Source organism: Sorex fumeus, unplaced genomic scaffold, assembly GCF_029834395.1.
Source record: "Sorex fumeus unplaced genomic scaffold, SorFum_2.1 ptg000044l, whole genome shotgun sequence".
Lineage (NCBI taxonomy): Eukaryota > Metazoa > Chordata > Mammalia > Eulipotyphla > Soricidae > Sorex > Sorex fumeus.
The window spans coordinates 11,787,230-11,810,898 of NW_026606101.1; the positions used below are offsets into that span (position 1 = coordinate 11,787,230).

The window sequence follows — 23,669 nt, forward strand, 5'->3', positions numbered from 1 at the left end:
TCCTGGTCCCAGTGCTTATGTGAGCCCATGTATTATAGATGCTTTCCTCTCCTTTTAGTCATATTTAGACTTGCCTCTCCTGCTTGAGAAGTTGTTCCCATTTTTCAGCTTGCTGGTATCCTGAATAGAAATGCCACTGCTCTAGTTGCAGAGGCTTAATGAGCTGAGTGCACATTTTGCATGGAGAAGACCAGGTTCCAGCACCATCTAGATCCCCTGAACACTACTAGATATGTGCCCTCTCCCAGTCCCCCAGAACTCCAAGAAAAGAAAAGAAAAAAATGAACTACTCAAAAGGGATCTGCAGGCCAGAGAGATAATACAGTGGGTTGCAGTTGTCAGTAGGGCTAGAGTGATAGCATAGCAGGTAGGGCATTTGCCTTGCATGTGGCCCATCAAGCCAACCTGGGTTCAATTCCCCCACCCCCTGGGAGAGCCTGGCAAGCTACCGAGAGTATCTCGCCCGCACAGCAAAGCCTGGCAAGCTACCCATGACGTATTAGATATGCCAAACATAGTAACAAGTCTCACAATGGAGACGTTACTGGGCCTGTCGAGCAAATCGATGAACAACGGGAGGACAGTGCTACAGTGCAGTTGTCAGTGCAGCTATGAGATCTGTGAATGTGGAGACTATTTCATGATCTATGGCTGTGGCTCAAAGATATACATGCAGTGAATAAACTGAGAGATACCATTCACACAGGTCACAATCTGATGTTCATATGACAAAGTTCATTTGGGAAAACAAGGGCTATATAGGAGTAGTAAGGAATGCATTATGTGTGAATCATGAGATGGGACGAGGAAGGTGAAATCTATGGTTACCTGGGCTAGATGGGACTGAGTGTCACGAGGTATCATAAGATTTCTATGAGTTAATGAGAGGTGGAACAATAAGCTTTACAGATACCACAGATGGTGGCTCCCCATCTTAAGCCCCAGTTGCCAGCAGTTGCAAGATCATAAAGCGATGCTAATCATTGGGGAATGCCAGCTCCCCAGCAATAGCTTGCCCCCATCAAGGCCCATGCTCAGAGCTTGCCCGCAAGCACATCAGTCCAGGTGGTAAGGGAGCTGTGCCAGGAAGAACTCCAATAGTGGGTAGGGCACTTACTTTCAATGCAGCCAACCTGGTTTGATCCCAGGTTCAACACATGGTGTCCTGAGCACTACCAGGAGTAATTCCTGAGAGCAGAGCCAGGAGTAACCTCTGTGGCCTCCCCGCCAGGCTCCAAAAAAGGGAAGCTTGACAAAAAAAGAAAAAAGGCACTGCTCAAAAGGGACTCCTAACTCCTGTCTATCCTGCTGGCCCACTAAAATAACTGAATCTCCTTCTTAAATCCTTAATGAGATGTAACTTTTTTTTTTAAAAGAAAATTCAGGATCCCAAAAAGTTAGTAGTCCAAGAGGGAAAAGCCTGCCAAGATGCAATGGATTCCCAGATATAAACCATGGGCAAATTATTTCAACTTCCAGAGTCTCGATTCCTCATCTATAAAATGGGTTTTTCTTTTTCCCTTTTTTTATTCTTCCACTTTTCGGGTCACACCCGGTAATGCACAGGGGTCACTCTTGGCCCTGCACTCAGCAATTACTCCTGGCAGTGCTCAGGGGATGAAATGGGATGCTGGGAATTGAACCCGGGTCAGCCGCGTGCAAAGCAAACAAACGCCCTACCCGCTGTGCTATCGCTCCAACCCCTAAAATGGGTTTTTCTCTAGATTAAATGAAGATTCAAAACACCTTTTTTTTTTTTTTGCTTTTTGGGGCACACCCAGCAATGCATAGGGATTACTCCTGGTTCGTGCACTCAGAAATCACTCCTAGAAGTACTCGGGGGACCATGTGGGATGCTGGGAATTGAACCCAGGTCAGCCACATGCAAGGCAAATGCCCTACTTGCTGTGCTATCACTCCAGCCCCACACCACTGATTTGTAATGTACTGATTTTCTTCCGTCTCACCATCTGCAGTCTTTCTTCCTCTAAGCTTCCCCAGATTTCCTCTTCATACAGCCGCTCTCTTTCAGTGCTTCTCACCACCCTTCACAACAACATCATACAGAACTGATAAAATTAATGGAACTTTCTGAACGGACCTGTATGTGTGGCAGGACTGAAATAAGGGAAGTCTTTTAAGAATGAATTTAGCATCAAATCCACAATAACCCCAACAGAAATCAGCTAGCAGAAGCAAACTGTTCCTTCTCTGCCTTGTTTATGTTAAATGATCTCAGACCATGTCCTAATAGTTCCAGAGTCAGCTCAACTCTCCTGGTCTAAGACTCTGTCTATTACCACAAATCTAAACACAGGAGTAGAAAGAATAATCACCCATAGGAAAGTAAATTATCTATACATTATAGGGGTAAAACTCAGATATTCTCACTCACCTATAAGGTCAGGCAGCAATTTCCTTCTTTGGGTTACAGGTACAGTACCAGATGCCTCTGGGAAGCAGATTTCCTATAACCTATAAAAGAGAACTAAGTCAGTCAGGGGTCCTGCTCGGGACAGGCATAAACTTAGGTTAGTGCATGCATTTAAAGTTCCTGATCTCATGGGGCTGGAGCGATAGCACAGCAGGTGTGGCGTTTGCCTTGCACGCGGCCGACCAGGGTTCGATTCCCAGCATCCCAAGTGGTCCCCCGAGCACTGCCAGGGGTAATTCCTGAGTACATGAGCCAGGAGTAGCCCCTGTGCATCGCTGGGTGTGACCCTTAAAAAAATAACCAAAAAAATAAATTAAAAAAAAGTTTAAAAAAAAAAGCAAAGTTCCTTATCTCCCCTTACAAACTAGTAAAAGACATGCTAATAATCATGTATTTTCAGGTTTTGTTAAGTACTATCAAAGAAAAGCAGAATGAAAATTAAAAAAAAATCACTGATTATCAGGGAAATACAAATCAAAGTAACAATGAGAAGTCATCTCAACTGTGAGAATGGTATCAAAAATCCCAGAAGCAACAAGAGATGGCAAAAGGAACCCTCTAGCTGGAAAGATAGCATGTACTGCAAGTGCACCCTCTTTCAAGTGCTGACAACCCTCCTTCCTGTGGTCCTAAGCACTTCCAAGTCTGGCCCTGGAGGCCCCCTATCACTGCTGGGGTGGTCTGGGTGATTTCCAGTACCACAGGGCCTGAGCAGCACTGTATTCTTGTGCTGGCCCAGTTGACCTAGAAAAGCTGGAAGACCCCCATGAGCAGCATGGGGGTCTTGAGAGCTCCCCCATAAGAGAAAGAAATTATAGAAAAAGCTTATTATTATTGATGAAAAAAACCAATACACTGGAGGATAATCTTTATATGTAGAAGGCCAAGATTTGATTCTAATGGTTCCCCAAACACCACTAGGACTGATCCCTCTGCACTGCCATACATGGCCCAAATTTTTTTTTTAAAGAGAAAAAGACATGCTAATGTAGTTAGTATGAAGTGCTGACAAGAATGAAGTACCAAATAAACATGGAGAAAGTAGTGTGCTCCCTATTTTACATATGAGAAAACAGTCTGCGAAGTTAAGCGACTCAAGATCAAAGTTAGTGAATAAAGTAAGAATAAAACTCTGGTTGCCTGAATGAGTAGCTCTAACTTCCCCTCATGGGAGAGTTCCAGAGACTGGGCTTCTTCAGAATAACTAGGCTCTGGCTAAGGCAAATTGCCAAGCTTTTGGAGATTGATTTTCAGTTTCTCCACTCATCCCTTCCTCTGCTAGGTGAGGTTGTTGAAAAACAACAGAACCTCCTCAATATTCTCTAGAATATATGGGGGAGGTACTCTACAAGATAAGGGCAATCTGCAATATCACTTAATGTAAACATTCTTACATGGTTAGTATTTATTAAAATGCTTGCGTTACTAATGAGAAACTGAGGCACAAGGAAATCATGACATAAAAATTAATTTCCTTGGTTCAAATCTTAATTTTTCTATTAGCCTTATGACTTGGGAAATATTTAAGTCATGGTCTCTTAACCAGATCTCAGAAAACAGAAAAGAAGCAGGATACACTTCCTCTAGCGCTAGCTGCCATAACTCAGACCCACATTGACATTCACGCCTGAGATTATTCCCATTTACTTATCACCAAGATTTTTACTGAATACTAGTTGAATGATGGCTGAGTTCTGTAAGGACTCTTAATCTCTAGCTAGCATGGTGGTGCCAGAGGATTCTTAATCTCTAGCTGCCATAATCACAAAGTTATGATGATAACTCTATTAGCAGCAATTTAAGTCATTACAATTTAGTGCACACCTTGAAAAAGACTAGGTATTAAGCCAAGCATCTAGATATGAGGTCAGAATCACTTAAACGTGAAGGGGGATGGGAGTGCAAGGATGGCTGCCCTCCAGCCTTCAAAGCAACAAACACACACCACTAAAGGATCTTTGCAGGTCGTGGTCAAAGGATAAAATCATGGGGTGAGAGAATATGTGGTGAGGGCATTGGACATCAGCACTTCCAATTCAACATGTGAGCAAACCAAACAATATTTCCAGCTTCTGTGGTTCAGTAAATGATTTATTAATGCTCTCATGCACTGAGCCTCTAAATTTATGCTCTCCAATCTTTCCTTCCCACATTTCTCAGTCCCAGATTGCTATGTACTTGTGGGGGGTTTTGTTGTTGTTGTTGTTCTAAAACTTTCCATTCACACTGTTCTTTATTTCCTACTGTATCAACTTCCCTTTGATTCAAAGTCTCATTATCTGCGCTGCTCTAATATTTCTCATCATTTACTCACAAGGACAGGCTGCTACCTACCTCATTCCTGGCTTCATTCACTAATTTCTCCCCATGCTCCAATCTATGAAGTCCACACTGCCAGGCTGATGCTCCCAAAGCTGTTTCCCTAGTTTAAAAAATGTTGGGAGGTGGCTCTATGGCACTGTTCTTGCCTTGAATGTGTGAGACTCTGGATTCAATCCCCAGCACCACATAGACCCCAACAAGCATAACCTGCGTGACACCCCCCATCCCCACCCAACAAAAATACACCAGCATAGCTTGGTGTGGTCCCAATACCATAATGTAAAAACTTTAAAGATTTCATTGCTCCCATTCACTGCAACTTGGTCTCTAAATATATTGTGACTTGTCAAGATTTCTGTGTTACCTTTACTGTGAACTTTCCAATCCCCTTATTTGTCTCATTTGGAATGGCCATCTTCATGTGCCCATATTTAAATATTTCTTAATTCTCAAAGTCTAGCAGACCTGTGGCTACATCCAGCTCTGGCCTTACCAAGAACAAAGACAACTTTGACCACAGTTGTCCTACACTCCCCTTTACTGTAGATGCCTACATTTTTTTTTAAAAAAGTTTAAATTCTCTCTTCACCTCTCCTCGTTGTTATAGTTACAAATATGTGGGATGAGTATGGGTTGCACACACACTTGGCTGTAGTGCTCGTGTAGTTGGCCATGGTGCTCACTGAGCTTTGTACTGTAGGTTTCACCTACAGTACTTGCACATGTATTTGCCGTGGCAAGCACTTTGAGGCACATAATTATAGCTGTGGAGCTCACTGGGTCACTGTAGTGCTCACACATGTACTAAGTCACACATGTACTAAGTCACATGTACTAAGTCACACTTCATGGCTTTGACACTCGTATATCTCTTGATCACACATCGTTCAGTGTGGTGCTCGCCAGAATACACACCCCTTTGTTGTGTTCTTATTTACCTGACTGTGGTGCAGCTGCAAAGTGTTTGCGGTGCCAGAGGTGGCAGACAGTAGAGCGAGCTGCCAGGCTCAACAGAGCTGCCAGCATTGCTGTTGGCACATATGGGACACGGGGGATTTGAGCATGTGATCATACAACTGCAAGGCATGCTCTTGGCCAGTGCACTATTCCTGGGCCCATCCATCCCTTTTCAAGAGGAGGTGTGGGGGTAGGATATCTGTAACATCCTTCAAATGAAGGACTCTTCCCTGAGAGAATGAGAAAGGAAAAGGTGTGGCAGACAGTGACTGTATCTCCAACAAAAGAAAATAGACTAAAAAAACTCAAGAACTAATACATGCACATCCTAACAGATGCAAGCAGAGAGAAAATAAGAACACCACAAAACACATATTGCTCAGGGAGGTAACAGAAGGTAGTCACTGTCACTGTCCTCCCGTTGTTCATTGATTTGCTCGAGCGGGCCCAGTAACATTGTGAAACTTGTTACTGTGTTTGGCATATCGAATATGCCACAGGTAGCTTGCCAGGCTTTGCCATGCGGACGAGATACTCTCGGTAGCGTGCCAGGCTCTCCAAGAGGGGTGGAGGAATCGAACTCGGGTCGGCCATGTTGGCTGCGTGCAAGGCAAACACCCTACCCGCTGCACTATCGCTCCAGCCCAACAGAAGGTAGTAATGACCAATTTAATGTTGAAGAGCTCAAGCTCTACAGACACACCAATTTGAATTCCTGGCTCTGCTTCTTACTAAATTTGTAATCTTAAGACAAGGCACTTAACCTTCTTTCCTCAGTTTCTTACATTGCTCAAAAAGATTCTTGCTTCATAAATGTTAGGATAAATGATAAAATAGAAAATTCCTTTACCTTAAGATCTAGTATAATACTCAATGATAGGCACAATTATTCAATTATTCCATTTAAGTGCCATAAAAGCATGAATCAAAAGCAATAAAATGACTTAGAAGAAAGCATGTACATTTGCTATGACCTCTGTTTTAGCCCTATGCCCAAAGTCTTTTTTATACTCATTAGTTCCTAATAATCTTTGGGGTCAAAACCACTATCCCCATCTAAGCCACAGAGAAGTTAAGGAACTTGTTTAGAATCACACAACTATGAAATACAACTTACTAGAAACCTGGTCTCCTCCAGACAAACTATCTTCTCTACCTTGTAGTTTCCTGTTCTCAGAGATAAGGGATGCTTACTCTTCCCCTCTTCTCCATCAAAGTAGACACCAATAAATGAAATTCTAGGAAATGGAACAAATTCTCCTATTTTGTACTTGATGAAGCAACTGTTAACTTTAATTTGTGGAGGAAAGATAAGACAGGGGGTGAAATGTCAGTGCACTGTCTAGTTCCAGAGTTGCAGAACTCGAGCTAACAAGGATTCGCAGTCCTCTGCTGCAACCACAGAGGACAGACGCTTCTGTCAAACTGCTACCATGCCCCAAAGCAGCATTTCTAAACCAGGGGCTATATGATGTCTAGTGGGCTCCAAGATAGCCCAAGAGGGCCACGGGTGAAATCCATATTTTGGAGGAAGGGTAACAGCACTAAATCACAACAACTTTTTACAAGCACTATAACCAAAAGGCATTACAAGCACCATATCTAAGTGCAACTCTGATAAGGACCACAACTAAAAGTATTCAACCTTGGGGGCTGGAGAGATAGCAGAGCGGGTAGGGCATCTGCCTTACACGCAGCAGACCCAGGTTCAATTCCCAGCATCCCATATGGTTCCCTGAGCACCGCCAGGAGTAACTCCTGAGTGCAGAGCCAGGAGTAACCCCTGTGCATCACCAGGTATGACCCAAAAAGAAAAAAAAAAAAGTATGCAACCCCTGGCAAATACTACAGTCAAATGTTTCAGCACTATAATCAAACATGTGTGACTTCCTAGTCAATATCAAAAAAAGGAAAGAAAGAGGAAAAATAGATATGGGCACATAGGCCACAATTTTTAAAAGTCAGTATGTACTGATCTTTCCTTGGGTGTACAAACTGTCTATTTCTGGGCAGCCCCTTACTATGCCTCCAATGACAGAAACTTAATCTGAAAATAAACATTCCTTCATTCGGGTCATACTGTTATTACATGGAAGGTAGTCTATTAAAACAAAAAAATATGATACAGGTTCTATATGAAGGAGGTAAAAGGAGACCACAAATCTGTAGGTAGGGGAAAGGAGCAAGTAAATGAACTGAAAGAAAATCTTAGGGCTTGGACAGCAATCTTTTGTAGACTAAGTAAATAAGAAAAAACAGGACAAGAGAAAGAGAGCACCTGAGCCAGTCTCAGGGACCATACGGGATGCGAGGACCGACCCAAGTTGGGCACTTGCCTTATACTATCTGGCCCTGTAAGCATTTTGTTCTTTTAAAGTTTTAAATAATACGGGGGCCGGAGTGATAGCACAGCAGGTAGGGTGTTTGCCTTACACGCGACCGACCCAGGTTCTATCCCCAGTGTCCCATATGGTCCCCCGAGCACCGCCAGGAGTGGTTCCTGAGTGCAGAGCCAGGAGTGACCTCTGAGCATCACTGGGTGTGACCCAAAAGGCAAAAATAAATAAATAAATTTTAAATAATTCTTTTCTGAAAAACATTTTTTTACTGAATCACTGTTGAGATAAAACCTTACAAAGCTGTTCATGATTGGATTTCAGATTTCAGCCATACAGTATTCAACATCCATCCCTCCAACCAGTGTACATTTCCCAGGCACCAATGTCCCCAGGTTCCTTCCCATCACGCCCCATACCCCACCAACCTTCCTCCCTCTCTTTCCCTCTCCTTCTCCCTGCCTCCCTCCCTTTTTGGGCATTGTGGTTTGCAATATTGATGCTGAAAGGTTATCAAGTCTATCCCTTTACCTACTTTTAACCCTCAGGTCTTGTCCAGAGCGTCCAGCTTCCCAGCTATTATTGTCATACTAATAATCTCTTCTCTATCTTACCTACCCTCAGTCACATACACACTTGGGGTCAGTTCCAACCACTGACCAGTTCCTCCTAGCCCCTGTTTTCCCTGGCCATGGATAAAATAATACATTCTTATAGAACCCTTGCTCTTTATTTTTTTCTTTTCTTATACTCTTTATTTTGACATGATTTACAATACAAAAATTTACTCACCTGGTTTATTAATTTTGGATTCTTTTTTTAAAATTTTTATTAGTGAAACACCATGAGGTACAGTTGTAGACTTACAAATTGTTGTGCTTGGGTTTTAATTACACAATGATCAAATACCCATCTCTCCACCAGTGCCCATTTTCCACCACGGTGGGTGCCAGTATCCCTCCCATCCCCCATCCCCCTATCCCACCCTGCCTCTGTGGCAGGGCATTCCCTTTTGTTCTCTCTCTCCTTTTGGGTATTGTGGTTTGCATAAAAGGCATTGAGTGGCAATCATGTTTGGTCTATAGTCTACTTTCAGCATGCTTCTCCCATCCTGGGAGGATCCTCCCAACACCCTTTATTTGGTGCTCCCTTCTCTATCTGAGCTCCCTTTTCCCCTAGTATATGTGGCTGGCCTCCAAGCCATGGAGCAAACCTCCTGGTACTAATCTCAGCCACTCTTGGGTGTTAGTCTCCTATTTTGTTACTTTATGTTCCCCAGATGAATGCAATCTTTCTATGTCTATCCCTCTCTTTCTGACTCATTTCGATTAACATGATACTTTCCATGTAGTACCACTTGTATATAAATTTCATGACTTCATCTTTTCTAACAGCTACATAGTACTCCATTCTGTAAATGTACCAAAGTTTCTTTAACCGGTCATCTGTTCTCGGGCACTCAGGTTTTTTCCAGATTCTGGCTATTGTAAAGAGTGCTGCAATGAACAAACAAGTGCAGATGTCACTTCAACTATACTTTTTTGCCTCTCTGGGATATATTCCCAGGAGTGATATTGCTGGGTCAAATGGGAGCTCAATTTCTAATTTTTTGAGAATCGTCCATACTGATTTCCAAAAGGAACCCTTGCTCTTTAGAGTGCAGCAATCTCCAGGGTCTGGAGGAACACTGAAAAGGTGTTGCAAAAGTGGTACCTTTCTGGGGACAGAAGAAAAGAGACGCTGGGTTCTCTGGTCTCCTGGGTAGCAACCAAGGCAAGGTGCCTGCGGCCTCAAGAGAAAATCTAGCATAATAGCAGCAGGTTAAATCAGACAAGGCTCACCAGTAAGTGGCCTCAGACCCATTTCGCTACAATCAACATTGGAGAGTGCAAAATTGCCCACATCCAGCCAAGTGCAAGCCTCGCTTCAGAGCAATAAACTCGCCAATCATATTTATTAGCTGCCCCCTCACCTCTCAGCTATAAAACCTTAACTGCCTCAACCCTTGTGAGGTCTGCTTTTTCTAGCCTGTTCTAAAACCCTCAGCCTTGCAGCTCTACAGACTCCTTCACTCACAAGGATACCTGACCACCTGACAGGCTCTGTTGTGTGGTTGCCTATACCCTGGCATACTAAACCAACTGGCTGTCTTGCTGTGGGGATTAAAATGATGACCTCAACATAATAAAAATGCAGCCAGGTCACAAAATGGCAATAAAACACTCCTCTATTCCCCAATAAAGACAGGTGTCAGGATGCTCAGCCTATCAGGAAAGGAGACCCTGGAGAGCAGCTGGTTTCTTAATGACAAGTGACATTAGGGCTCTTGAGCCCAATCCATGCCCATGTATGAGAACATTATGTATGCCATAAATAGGTGACATTCAATCCAGACACAATCTCTAAGCTGCCTGGAGGAATGTCCAGAAAATACGAAAAACCTACAAAATAAATTTTGCCTTTGCAATGTTTTCTGAACAGCTAGCAGCATTTCTTCTTCCTCAGCCGATGCTGTCTCCAGTTTCCCCCCCTCCTCCTTCCCAAAGAAAAGAACGGGGAGGAATCATCAAGGGAGGCACAAGTAATTACTGTTTTCTTTTCTCCATGCTAATGAGACAGTTGGATGGTTCCCCTTCCCCCTCTTGAAGTGGAAGTGAGAATCTAAGATTTTATAATCTATAACCAACATACCAAAGCTTGGGACAGAGTCTGTAACTGAAACTGCAGAAAATAACTTTCTGCCCCTAATGGGACCAGAAATGGAAAGAACTATGCCCAACCCACTGCCAAATTTTAAAAGTGGATCAGGACTATCCAAAGTCACAGAAGGGGGTCTGGAGCGATAGCACAGCAGGTAGGGTGTGTGCCTTGCACACCGCCAACCCAGGTTCGATTCCCAGCATCCCATATGGTGCACCAGAAGCAATTCCTGAGTGCAGAGCCAGGAATGACCCCTGTGCATCGCCGGGTGTGACTCAAAAAGCACAAAAACAAAACAAAACAAAACAAAAAAAAAAAAAACACCCAAAGTCACAGAAGAAAGTCAGCAGCAAGGCAGAAATCTTCTTATTCTAAACCCCTACCATTCATTCAGATTTCCCACAGTATAGAATGACTTGGAAGTGCCCCGTGCCCCAATGTGGAGCCCAAAATAGCCACGTATCCAACCTTTATTTCACAAATAAACTTAGTCTAACACTAGTGGGTACTACAGACAGAAGACCCAAGGTGAATCTGCTTCCAGAGATGACTATGGAGCTCCCTGTAGGATTCTAGAATATCTTCTGTGCAGACCAACAGGCTTAACTTTCTAAAGGGCACAAAATCATTTGCTGAAGGGGGTAGATTGGTAGCACAACAGACAGGGCTTTTGCCTTGCACATGGTCAACCTGGGTTTAATCCCCAGCACCCCATGTAATACCCTGAACCCTCCATGAGTGATTCCTGGGACTAGAGCCAGGAGTAAGCCCTGGGCACTGTTGGGTGTGCTCCCCCAAGACCAAAAATATCATTTGCTATAACTGGGTCTAGGTAATGCAAAAGTCCCTGCTTTAGTCATGTGCCTAAAAACCCTCAGGCCCTCTCACCAGGTGCTAACTGCTGCCTCTGAATCTAAGGCCAAGCCTACCCACAATCAGTCATTCTCCAGGCACTGCCTGACTCTGCACTTGTGATTTCTGTTCCAGTACCTTCTATAAGAAAGGTAGCACGATACATGAGAAATAGTATGCAGGGACACCTGGACTTTAAATGCTGGCTTTGTCATCTAAATAGGTGACAAAACTGGTTATCATTAAGCATTGTTTACTCTATTGCTTTTGTACATTTTCTTCGAACTTTAATCAGTACCACTATCCCCAAATTGGTAGCAGGGAGAGAGAAGTGGAGGTACCAGTGATCCTACCAAGGTCCCCTGTATGCAAACCATTTATAATAGCATTCTGAGTCATCTAATGCTTTATCACCTACTTCAAAACTGTGAAACAAATGGTGGTGAAAAAAGAATATAAAATGCTTGCATTCTGGGGCTGGAGCAATAGCACAGCAGGTAGGGCATTTGACTTGCACGCAGCTGACCCAGGTGCAATTGCCAGCATCCCATATGGTCCCCCAAGTACCGCCAGGAGTTATTCCTGAGTGCAGAAGCAGGAGTAACCCCTGAGCATCGGCTGGGTGTGACCCAAAAAAGCAAAAAAAAAGAAAAAAAAAGCTTGCATTCTTCAGTGCTGTATCACAGAGGCCTCAGTCCAAATGTATAAGGACTATCTGATCTAGTGGCACTGTGCCTCCCTAAACCTCTAGGTTCAGTTGGACCTTACTGCCTGGTCCCCCTTCCGCCTCCGTCCCCCTTCTCCCAAGACTGGCGTCTATTTCACTCCAATAACTAGTCTAGGTACAATTCCTAAAACCCAGCTGGCAAAAAACCAAGGCTGTGATTACTCTTACAATCCAAGGTATGGGGTATTTCAGGCTTGTGGGGTAGAGCATATATTAATATACTGAACAGAATATGGTTCAGTGGGGTAGGGGGAGAGAAAATAGAAGAAGAAAAAAAAACTATGCTCTGAGGTTTTGGATCTTAAAGGGAATTAATTTCAAATCCCCAAACAGCGACCAAAGTAATTTGTACTAGCACCTACAGAAGGATCTGAGATGAGAAACAAATCAACTAAGAACACACACAGTAAGGTAAAAAGAAAAAATGACCACAGCAGAATTCCATCTAGTATTTTCCCCTCTACACACACACGCACACACACATTTCCCCCCGTCCTACAGCACAGACTCACAATGTTCTAGGAGAAAATACTGTACTGTACAGTACTGTACTGTCCTCCCGTTGTTGATTGATTTGCTCGAGCAGGCACCAGTAACGTCTCACAACAAATTGTGAAACGTGTTTTACTGTTTTTGGCATATTGAATACGCGTCATGAGTAGCTTGCCAGGCTTTTGCTGTGAGGGCGAGATACTCTTGGTAGCTTGCCGGGCTCTCCAAGAGGGGGGGAGGATGTTGGCCGCGTGCAAGGCAAATGCCTTACCCGCTGCGCTATCGCTCCAGCCCAGGAGAAATTATGGTATGGGAATTCAGTGTAGTGGCCAGGTAAGGTACATAAGGAATGTCACGTGGCACTTATACAGTTTCTTTTTTTCTTTTTTGCTTTTTGGGTCACACCTAGCAATGCAAAGGGGTTACTCCTGGCTCTGCACTCAGGAGTTACTCCTGGCGATGCTCAGGGGACCATATGGGATGCAGGGAAACCCAGGTTGGCCTCGTGCAAGGCAAACACCCTACCCGCTGTGCTATCTCTCCAACATCTTATAGTTTTTTGACTGTTTTACAGAGGCCTTAAACTCTCTAAGAGACTTAAGCCTAGAAACAAGTTCATTATAACAAAACAAGTGTTAGTGAATGGGTATTATACAGGTATACGGTGCCATAGTATCTTGAGCTCCTTTCCCATTATACCAACTACTTTCATCCAGTCATCAAAATTCTCTGCCCACCTAACGTCTCTCAAACTGTGTCCCTGGTTATCTATCTATGTCTCCCACTGGACAGCCTTCAAGGCTGAGTACAGTGAAAGAGCAGAATAAGAGCCCTACACCATATGGAAGAATTTCACTGACCTTTTTCTTTGCCCGCACGGCAAAGCCTGGCAAGCTACCCGTGACGTATTCGATATGCCAAACAGAGTAACAACAAGTCTCACGATGGAGACGTTACTGGGCCTGCTCGAGCAAATTGATGAACAATGGGAGGACAGTGCTACAGTGCTTTCTTCGTCCTACTCGCCATGTAAAGCTGAACTTCTGGGAAGAATCTGCCCAAGGTAACATGTTTTTTTTTTTAAAAAAAAGGACAAATCAGAACTTATCTGCATCCTAAGTACTTTTCTGATCAAGTAACTCAGTAAATTTGAACTTTACCAAGTTTTGAAAGGTTGATAGAGCAGGTGTGTGCCACTAAATCCTATTGTCCTTTCAAAAACAGCCGTTTGACACCTCAAATCCATTTCAGGCCTATACTGACATTTACTTTCTTGGAGAAACTGCATAATTACCATCTAACTCAGAGGTCAGCAGAGTTCTTCTGTATAGGTAAATATTTTTAGGCTTCGAAGGCTACCACACTACCTAGAGTAAGCACTCTGCCACCATACTATGCAATCAGTCATAGATAAATGAAGGTGGCTATATTCACAGAATAGACAGAACAGCTTTATAAGACGCAGTCAACTAGATTCAGGTCTCAGGTTGTAGCTTGCTGATACCAATTCTAACCTACTATCTCTAATCACCTTGTCTCACAATCCAACTTTGTCAGCCATATTACAACCCTGCACCCTCCAATGGATCCACTTTGCCTACAACAGGATCAAGTTTCAATTCTGCCCTCATTCTCTACCATATCCTTTCCATGCACACCATACACCAATCCCAATTGGCTGTTACCTGACAACTTTCTGCTTTCCCCTTGCTATTTCCTAACACCTGCTGTGGCCTTCTTCATTCCTCTTCCAATAGTACCTATTCACAGGCATACTCAAATGCCAACACGTGTAGGTCTTAGTTCTGACTTATATAATGTCATACAGACATGGCTGTGTCTCATCCCTTAGTGGCACCCCCCAAAATTTTTTTCTAAGCTCCTCAGGGGCAAGAATGTCTTTCCAACTCTGCATCCTTTGCAATATTAACAAAGCACCAGGAATATAGGTTGAGAGACAGTCACTATATGGTTGTTATTGGCTCTAGCATAGTGATCTTCAACCACTGGTGCACAGACTGGTGCTGGTCTGACAGTATAAAAAAGGAGTAAAACTACTGGTCTTGGTTATATCTGCTGAACCATGAAACACCAGTATGCAGGACAGGTGCAAGTCTGCAGGCCGAACAATGCTCTTAACAGAACCTTAAGTGACTCACAATATCAAGAGAGCCTTCACAGATATCTTTAAAATGCTGACTACTCACTCTTCCTTACACTAATGACCCAGTAAGTAGATATGGTGGGGGTCAAGAAAGGATATTTCACTAGACAATTCTATGTGGAGAGAAGTCTGTTTTCAGAGTTTCTTAGCCCTGACCTCACTGATCTCAGGGTCACAGCAATAGTATAGAAGGTAGGGTACTTTTCTTACATGCGTCTGACCCAATTTCTATCTCTGGCATCAGATATAGTCCCCCTGAGCTCCAGCAGGAGTGAGCTAGGAGTAAGTCACTGGAATGGCCAAAAAACTAAATAAATTATAAACTGATCCCAAGTTCCATGACTCTAAAGCAACAGTCCCTCTAGTTAGTACAGATCCTAGAATCCCCAGCAGCAGGTGATTTACTCCAGGCATGCAGTACAACCTGTTCAAGAAAGAAAGGGTGTGTGTGTGGGGGGGGTGGGGGGGGAAGCGAGAGAGCGAGAGCAAGAGCGAGAGAGAGAGAGAGAGAGAGAAAGAGAGAGAGAGCACTCAAAGGAATCATCAGATTCCTCCAATGCAAAGAAGCTTCTATTATGGAGGACTTGGGTTCTATATCTCATAAGCATGACTGTGCTAGTTTTGCAAAACTGTGAGACCAAAGACTAAAAACACTGATGGATAAACACACACACACACACACACACACACACTTTTCCCCCTAAACCTAGAACAACATCCCATCTGAGTAAGTGAGCTTCTCACAGGCATGGGGTACTTAGCATATCTGCCATTCCAGAATTACGGCTGTCAAGTTTTAATTAGTATAATTAGAGTTAAAAATGTAATTTCATTTTCAGGGATATTTTGAACAGATTCCTTTAATTTTTTTTTAAAAGAATAGAGAAAGGAAGAGAAGGCAGAGAGGAGCAAATAAAGGATTTTGCTTCATAGAAACAAGTCATATGCCAAAGCCAGATGAATCTTCAAACCACTAATAGGAACCTTTAGCACCTCTGCAGCTAGGCTCAGAGGTCAGACAGCTGCTATTCTTCAACTTTCTTCCCTAAAACAAAGTTCCAGCCAGCACTTGCAAATGAGTTTACCTTCTTCACCACTCTTCACAGCTCCGGTGTTTATGCTATCAGTGGCTACTGCTAAAGTCCTAACTCTTGCAAGAGGTAAGAGCTTACAGCCATTAATCTGATTTGCTACATGTTACAGACCAACCCCCTTTACCAAGAGTGCTGGACTCATCTTTCTTTGTGGTCTGGTGTGCCTTTCTTGACTTCAAAACAAAGATCAGAGTTATTTCTCCTAGGAAGCCCACCATAATGCCTTGGTGATCCCAGAGTTCCATGCACATGCCTCTACTGAGGTACACAGAGTACACTGTGGTATGTTTTCTCGTGTAACTCTGATGCTAAACTGTAAAGTCTGCCAGGGCAGAAACTGGTCTTCATCTAGTAATCCTTCGCACTAGCATACAAGTACTAACACACAGGAAGATGCTCAGTAACATTTACTGATTGGGAGCTGGAGAGATAGTACAGTAGCAGGGTGCCTTGCACGAAGCCGACCCAGGTTAAATCCCTGGCATACCACATGGTCCCCCATGCATAATCAGGAGTAATTCCTGAGTGCAGAGCCAGAAGTAACCCCTGAGCATCACCCAGTATTGCCCAAAAACCAAAAAGTAAATACTGACTGGGAGGTCTGAGAGATAGAACAGCAGGTATGGCCTTTGCCTTCCATATGACCCACCCAAGTTCAATCCCTGGCACCCCATATGGTGACCCAAGCCCCCCAAAACCAAAAATAAATATTCACTGAACAAAGACTAGATGTGGGAAATAGGGGTTAGGAGTTGTCAGCTGATCTGACCACACTACTAAGAGCTAAACATATTATGCACTGGGTTCCTACAATGTCCAGAAATAGCTTGTCCTTGCACAGGAACAGTTCACAGCCCTGAGTGCACTATACACAGGAGCAAACCCTCCCACTGATCCCAATAATGACCAATCTCTTCCACTACAGTCTGCACATTTCCTGGGACCCTGGAAAGGAGACGAGAAAGCAAAAGTAAAGCCTCTCCTTTAACCTCATCTTCCTCACCACTGGTTTTTTTTATTATTTTTATTTATTTATTTGGGCTGGAGCGATAGCACAGCGATAGGGCATTTGCCTTGCACGCAGCCAACATGTTCGATTCCTCCGCCCCTCTCGGAGAGCCCGGCAAGCTACCCAGAGTATCTCGCCCGCACGGCAGAGCCTGGCAAGTTACCCGTGATGTGTTTGATATGCCAAACACAGTAACAACAAAGTCTCCAATGGAGCCGTTACTGGGCCCGCTAGAGCAAATCGATGAACAATGGGAGGACAGTGACAGTGATTGATTGATTTTGCTTTTTTTGGGTCACACCCAGGGATGCTCAGGGGTTACTCTGGTTCATGCACTCAGGAACTACTCCTGGCTGTGCTAGGGGATCGTATGGGATGCTGGGGATCGAACCAGGGTCGGGCCGTGTGCGAGGCAAACGCCCTACCCATTGTGCTATCATTCCAGCCCCTCACCACTGGTTTTAAAGAATTTTCTCCAGTCTTCCAGTCTGAGCAGAATTACAGAGAGAGAGTTTAAGATTCAGTTCAGGGGCTGGAGCAAAATACAGCGCGTAGAACATTTGCCTTGAATGCAGTTAACCTGGATTCTATCCCCAGCATCTCATATGCACCTCCACACTCTCTGAAGCAACACCAGAAGTAATTCCTAAGTGTGAGTCCTGATCATTGATGGGTGAGACCCTCCACCCACCCCCCAAAAAATATCCAGTTTAGTCTGCAGAAGGTAAGAATTGGCCCCGGTTAAAACAACAGTTCAAGGGCTGGAGCAATAAGAGCACAGCGGGTAGGGCATTTGCCTTGCACACAGCCGACCAGGGTTCAATTCCCAGCATCCCATATGGTCGCCCGGGAACCGCCAGGGGTAATTCCTGAGTGCAGAGACAGGAGCAATCCCTGAGTATCGCCAGGTGTAACCCAAAAAGCAGAAGAAAAAAAATAAATAAGTAAAAACAAAAATAAACCCAGTTCATTCACTTGCAATCGGGTTGCAAATGTTCAGAAATAATGTGGTACAGCACTACACAGAGAATGCTATGTGACATAAATGACATAAAAGCCCAATTATTTTGCTTCTGAATTTCAGTTTCCTTTTCACAACTATCCCATAGGTTGTTAGAAGAAATAAATATACAAAGAGATTTTTAATTCAATACTGAACATTTTGGAGGTATTCAATGAATAAATTTTTCTTTTGAGAAGGAGGCCAGTACTAGGTCCTAGCATTGTTAAGTTTATAAAGATGAAGAAAACACATCAAAAGGGAACATAAGTTAACCATTTCCTTAATTGCTCACGGCAGCTCTGTGTGCTGATCCCAGAGGAAGAGAGCTATACCAGCAGAAATGTGCTGACAAGTGTAACCAGATACATTTCATGGTAATCAGATTCTTCACAGCTAGGAACAATCCTCCAGCCTCCTCCCAAGCTCCCTGGTTCTGGCTGTAGGCCTTCATCGATCCTTCTAATTAGGAGCTGTGTCAGTGTTTCTGAAAGAAGGTCAGGGTCTAGCTTCTGCTGGACTCTTGTCAAAGCCTAAAATACCCTAACCAGGTTGACCCTGAGAATGGACATATCTCAGAAAAGAATTCCAGACTAAACTCATAACAAAGCAGCATGACAGGTCAGAAAGGGTCTCTTACCTTGCACACAGTGAACCTGGGTTTGATCCTCTGCATCACATATGGTCCCTGAGTACCACCTGAATAAGTATTCCTTGAGCACAGTGGTTGTACACCCTTGTCCCACAAAAAGGCTGCATGACATTTTAGTTGAAAGAGTCTTTTATGAGCAAGAATTTTGTTATAGCTAAAAAGGGTAAGGTCCTGGGTGAGGGGAGAAACTTGTTAAAATGATGCAGAAAGATAATACATCTTACTTTAGTTCTTTCCTCTAGGTGTTTCCCAACCTGCTGTTATACAACTGATGAACCCAGGGAATCTGTTAGATGTTTTGGTCTAGAAGGACAGTGCAGTGGCTTAAAATGCCTGCCTAGCAACTGTATGCTCATGAGTTCAAATCCCCAATGTTACCACATACACCAAGTGCCGGCCTGGGAGCTCTATTGTCTGTGAGCTATACTATACAAAAGGAGTACAGTCCCCAATGAGAAAACCACACTAAAAATCAATACCAGTAGATGACTGGTTAAGGAAACTTTGGTACATCTATACAATGGAGTACTATGCAGCTGTTAGAAAAGATGAAGTCATGAAATTGACGTACAAGTGGTACTACATGGAAAGTAGCATGCTAAGTGAAATGAGTCAGAAAGAGAGGGACAGACATAGAAAGATTGCATTCATCTGGGGAATATAAAGCAACAAAATAGGAGACTAACACCCAAGAATAGCCAGGTAAGTACCAGGATGTTCACTCCATGGCTTGGAGGTCAACCGTACATAATAGGGGAAAAGGCTGCTCAGACAGAAAAGGGAGCACCAAGTAAAGGGTATTGGGAGAATCCTCCCAGGATGGGAGATGCATGCTGAAAGTAGACTATAAACCAAACATGACTGCCACCCAATGCCTCTTTTGCAAACCACAGCACCCGAAAGGAGAGAGAGAACAAAAGGGAATGCCATGCCACAGAGGTGGGGTAGGATGAGGAGATGGGGGGTGGGAGGGATGCTGGGAGCATTGGTGGTGGAGAATGGGCACTGGTGGAGGGATGATACTCGATCATTGTATAACTGAAACCCAAGCACAAAAACTTGTAAGTCTACAACTATACCTCATGGTATTTCACTAATTTAAAAAAAAAAAAATCAGTGTTAGTGACACAGCCAAGAAGTGATACCTTCAAGCAGCTCATGGATGAGAACCACAGTGATACCTGGTGAGAACTACAACGACAACTTGGACACCTCAATAAAAACACAACCCCTGGCAAATATGTGTGCAACAACCACAATTAAAAGAGTGCAAACTTGGGGCTGGAGAGATAGCACAGCGGGTAGGGCGTTTGCCTTGCATGCGGCTGACCCGGGTTCGATTCCCGGCATGCCATATAGTCCCCTGAGCACCGCCAGGAGTAACTCCTGAGTACAGAGCCAGGAGTAACCCCTGTGCATCGCTGGGTGTGGCCAAAAAAGCAAAAATAAATTAAAAAAATAAAAGAGTGCAAAATTTATGAACACTAAGGCTGAAAGTAGGAGCACTTATAACCTGATGTGTGATCCCCAGCAAGCATAACAAAATGTGCAAGCACCTCAGCCATATGTGTATGTGTAGCCACTAGTCATCGCAAAAAAAAACAAAAAAAAACAAAAAATCAACAACAAAGGGAAAGGTCAGGAAATAAATATACTTTTCAAAGAGTACTTTTCAGGGCCAGAGCAGGGTAGAACGCTTCCATTTCACACAGCGCGGACCCAGGTTTGATCTCTGGCATCCCATATGGTCCTTCAAGCCCTGCCAGAAGTAATTCCTGAGTACAGAGCCAAGAGTAACTCCTAGGCTTTGCTGAGTATGGCTCAAAAACCAAAAAACTTAAAATGAGTATTTTTCTAGGGCACAGATGATAGCACGGTCAGAAAAAAAGAGTCTGCCTTACAAGTGTGAGGTCAAGAGTTCCATCTTTGGTTCCAAGACTGGCAGCTCTGTTGTTTGGGACTCTGGACACCACAACAAAGTATGCAATCTCCCACCCACAGCAGCCAGGTGTGTGCAAGCACCACGAACAAAGTTTTGCAACCCCAGGGAAGCACCAGCACTGCCACCAGTAAGCACAATCAGAATGTGTGCAAGCACAATTACAGAAGTGTATCCCCTCATCCACCACCCCACAAAAGTCATAACCAACTATGAAAGTATGTGTGTGTATGAACACCCGGTGGCCACAAGCTTCCAGAAGAAAAACCAAGATACTCGGTATCAGGAACTGAAGACACCAGGCCACTTGCCGGGCAGTGGGGAATGGGCCATCCTTTCTCATCTCCCTGGGTCCTGGCTGTCACATCCACAAATTGCTTCCGGGCACTATCACAGTGCATTAAAGGCTTTGATCCAGAGACTCACAAATGAATCTCAAAATGGATTAGCTCCCTACAGAGATGTCTCTGGACCCCATTCATTTACAATTTTAGAATTCCAGGAGTGCACGGCCATGACCTCTCATGATATTCATAACAAGCAACAGAAAATAATCTAGCATCTGCTGTTCAGGCTTGAATGGTGGTGGGAAAATTCAAAATAATGGTAGCGGGAAGATATAATGGTGGTGGGATTGGTGTTGAAATATTGAAAGTAACCAATGTGAACAACCTTATGAAAATAAAATTTTCAAATTAAAAAAAGACGTGTGTGTGTGTGTGAGAGAGAGAGAGAGAGAGAGAGAGAGAGAGAGAGAAACAAACAGATACCCATTTACACAACTATCAGGAAAGAAAAGAAAGGGAGATGGGGGGAAAATAATTTTTAGGCCCCACAGCAGAAAAAAACATGCAATCTGCTCAGTGTGAGATCATTCTCCAATAGAATTGCACCCAGAAATCACAGGATGCAGTTTGAACTCATTTGGAATTTATTTAACTTGGGTCATAATGGTTATTTGGAAACAAGCCACTATTGTCTGAGTCAGTCTTCTCCCATACTCAAGAAGCCCCTAATAATGGAGCATGGTCAAAATATCTATCACAGAAGGTTCAGACTTTCCAATAAAATGGGGAGTTGGAGAATATAGTTTGCAATACAGTACTTTTGCATGTGTGAGGCCCCAGGATTCAATCCCTGACACTGAAAAATACAAAAAAACACAGAAACCTCCCTACAGCCCTCTAGTTTGGCTAGCAAAAACAGCAAAGATAAATCCTTTCAAAGCTAGTCTGAAACTAAAATGTCTGTCATGAAGATCAGAGATAAAGTAGGAAGGAGTGAGGAAGGAGTGTGGGAAGAGCAGGAGATGCTGTACAATCAATTGTGTGGGGCCCAGAGTGTGGGCAGATGCCAGTGTCTATGTGTAGGGGAGGATCTGTGTAGATATGAAAGGGAGTGAACAGACATTAGGCTTCCAGATAAATTCACGGCACACAGAATTCTGCATATCTGGAGAGAAAACAATGGGATGGTTAATATAAAAGGATGGTTAATATAAAAGGGCGAATGTGTAGGAACATGGAAAAAAGAGATGAATTCAAGCATAAGGGAAATCATATGGATATGTAAGAAAGAATGGGGGGGGGCGGGGCAGGGAGATGGCTCAACAGGCTGGAAGTTCCTGCTTTGTATGCTCGATTCCTGCATCACATGGTTGAGCAAAGACAGGCATAACCCCTAGGCCCAGTACTGCTAGACTGCTGCTATGGCCCAAAATACAAAGCAGGGGATTGGGAAATGTGTGCAACTTTGAGACTAAACTGAGCGTATACGAGGAGTCATAAAGCATACGAATGTGCAGGGATAAAGAGGAAAGTGTGTCAGTGTGGCCTATATGTGACACCTGAATGTGTCAGAAAACTGATCCACAAGCAATTCTGACTTTCTGGCTTTGCCTCATACCTCATACAACAAGGATAGGCCTGTGCAGAAATTTCTCATTGACATTTTAACAACTACTAAAAACATAAAATGATAACACCTTCAGCATCATGGGAGGGGAAAAAAAGTCAATACCAATAAAACATAAGAGACAGATGAGACACAACTGTGCAAAGATTATTTCTTAGCTTCACAAAGAAAGGTATTATTTAGTTAAACATTGTCTCAGCCAAAGGTCTGTATTTCCTGGATTACCTTGGGAAGATAGTAAGAAGAAATAAGGATGAAAAAGATAAATAATACACTTAACAACAGAAAAATTTGAAAGGGGGGGGGCAGGAGATAATAGAATGGGTAAGGCCTTGCACTCGGCCAATCCTGGCTTGATCTCCAGCATCCCTTATAGTCCTCTGAACACTGCCAAGAGTGATTCCAGAGTGCAGAGCCAAGAATAATCCCTGAACACTGCCAGGCATGGCCCCCCAAAAAATAAACTAAAATTTAAAAAGGATAGAGAAATGTAAAGATAAATCAAAGGAAAAAGGTAAAAAAGAAGCCAAAACTTAGGTAACAGTGACAGTGAGATAACTCAATGGGCTGAGCACATGTTTGCATTACACTTCCCAGTCTGGTTCAATCCCTGGCCTCTGAGTACTATGGATGTGCCCCCAACCCCCCCAAAAAATAAAATTTATTGCTCAAGAAGACACCCCCATAAACTTATAAAGTCGTCATATTTCATCTGTAGAACTTAATATTCAATTTTATACCATGAGTATTAGCATACATACATTTCTGTCATTCATTCTACAAACACTCTTTCTACCAAGCCTATTACAAAGACATAAGGAATAGTTAGCGATAGAGTTAAATGGTAAAAAACACATGGGGGGGGGCCACAATTAAAAATGAGAGGGCAGAGGGCAGAGACATAGTACCCCAGGTAAGGCACTTGCCTTTCATAGGCCAATCTGGGTTTGATCTCTGGCATTCCATCCCATCTCCCCAAGATCACCAAATGTGATTCCTGAGAGCAGAGCCAGGAGTTAATTAACCCTAAGCATCACCAAGTGTAGGCCAAAAAAATAAAGGGAGTCTAGCACAGCG

At 43.5% G+C, this 23,669-nt stretch overlaps 1 protein-coding gene across 3 annotated transcripts in view; it reads right to left on the minus strand.

Annotated features, from left to right (window-relative positions):
• Positions 1 to 23,669, minus strand: part of RALY (RALY heterogeneous nuclear ribonucleoprotein) — a 93,028-nt gene that overhangs the window by 45,232 nt on the left and 24,127 nt on the right. For 2 of the 3 annotated variants that reach the window (XM_056121789.1, XM_056121787.1), the window contains exon 2: positions 2,396 to 2,475. The exons of the other annotated variant lie outside the window; for it this stretch is intronic. The gene's annotated coding sequence lies outside the window, so the exon portion shown is untranslated. The remainder of the gene's footprint in view (positions 1 to 2,395; positions 2,476 to 23,669) is intronic. 3 annotated transcript variants of the gene reach the window in all.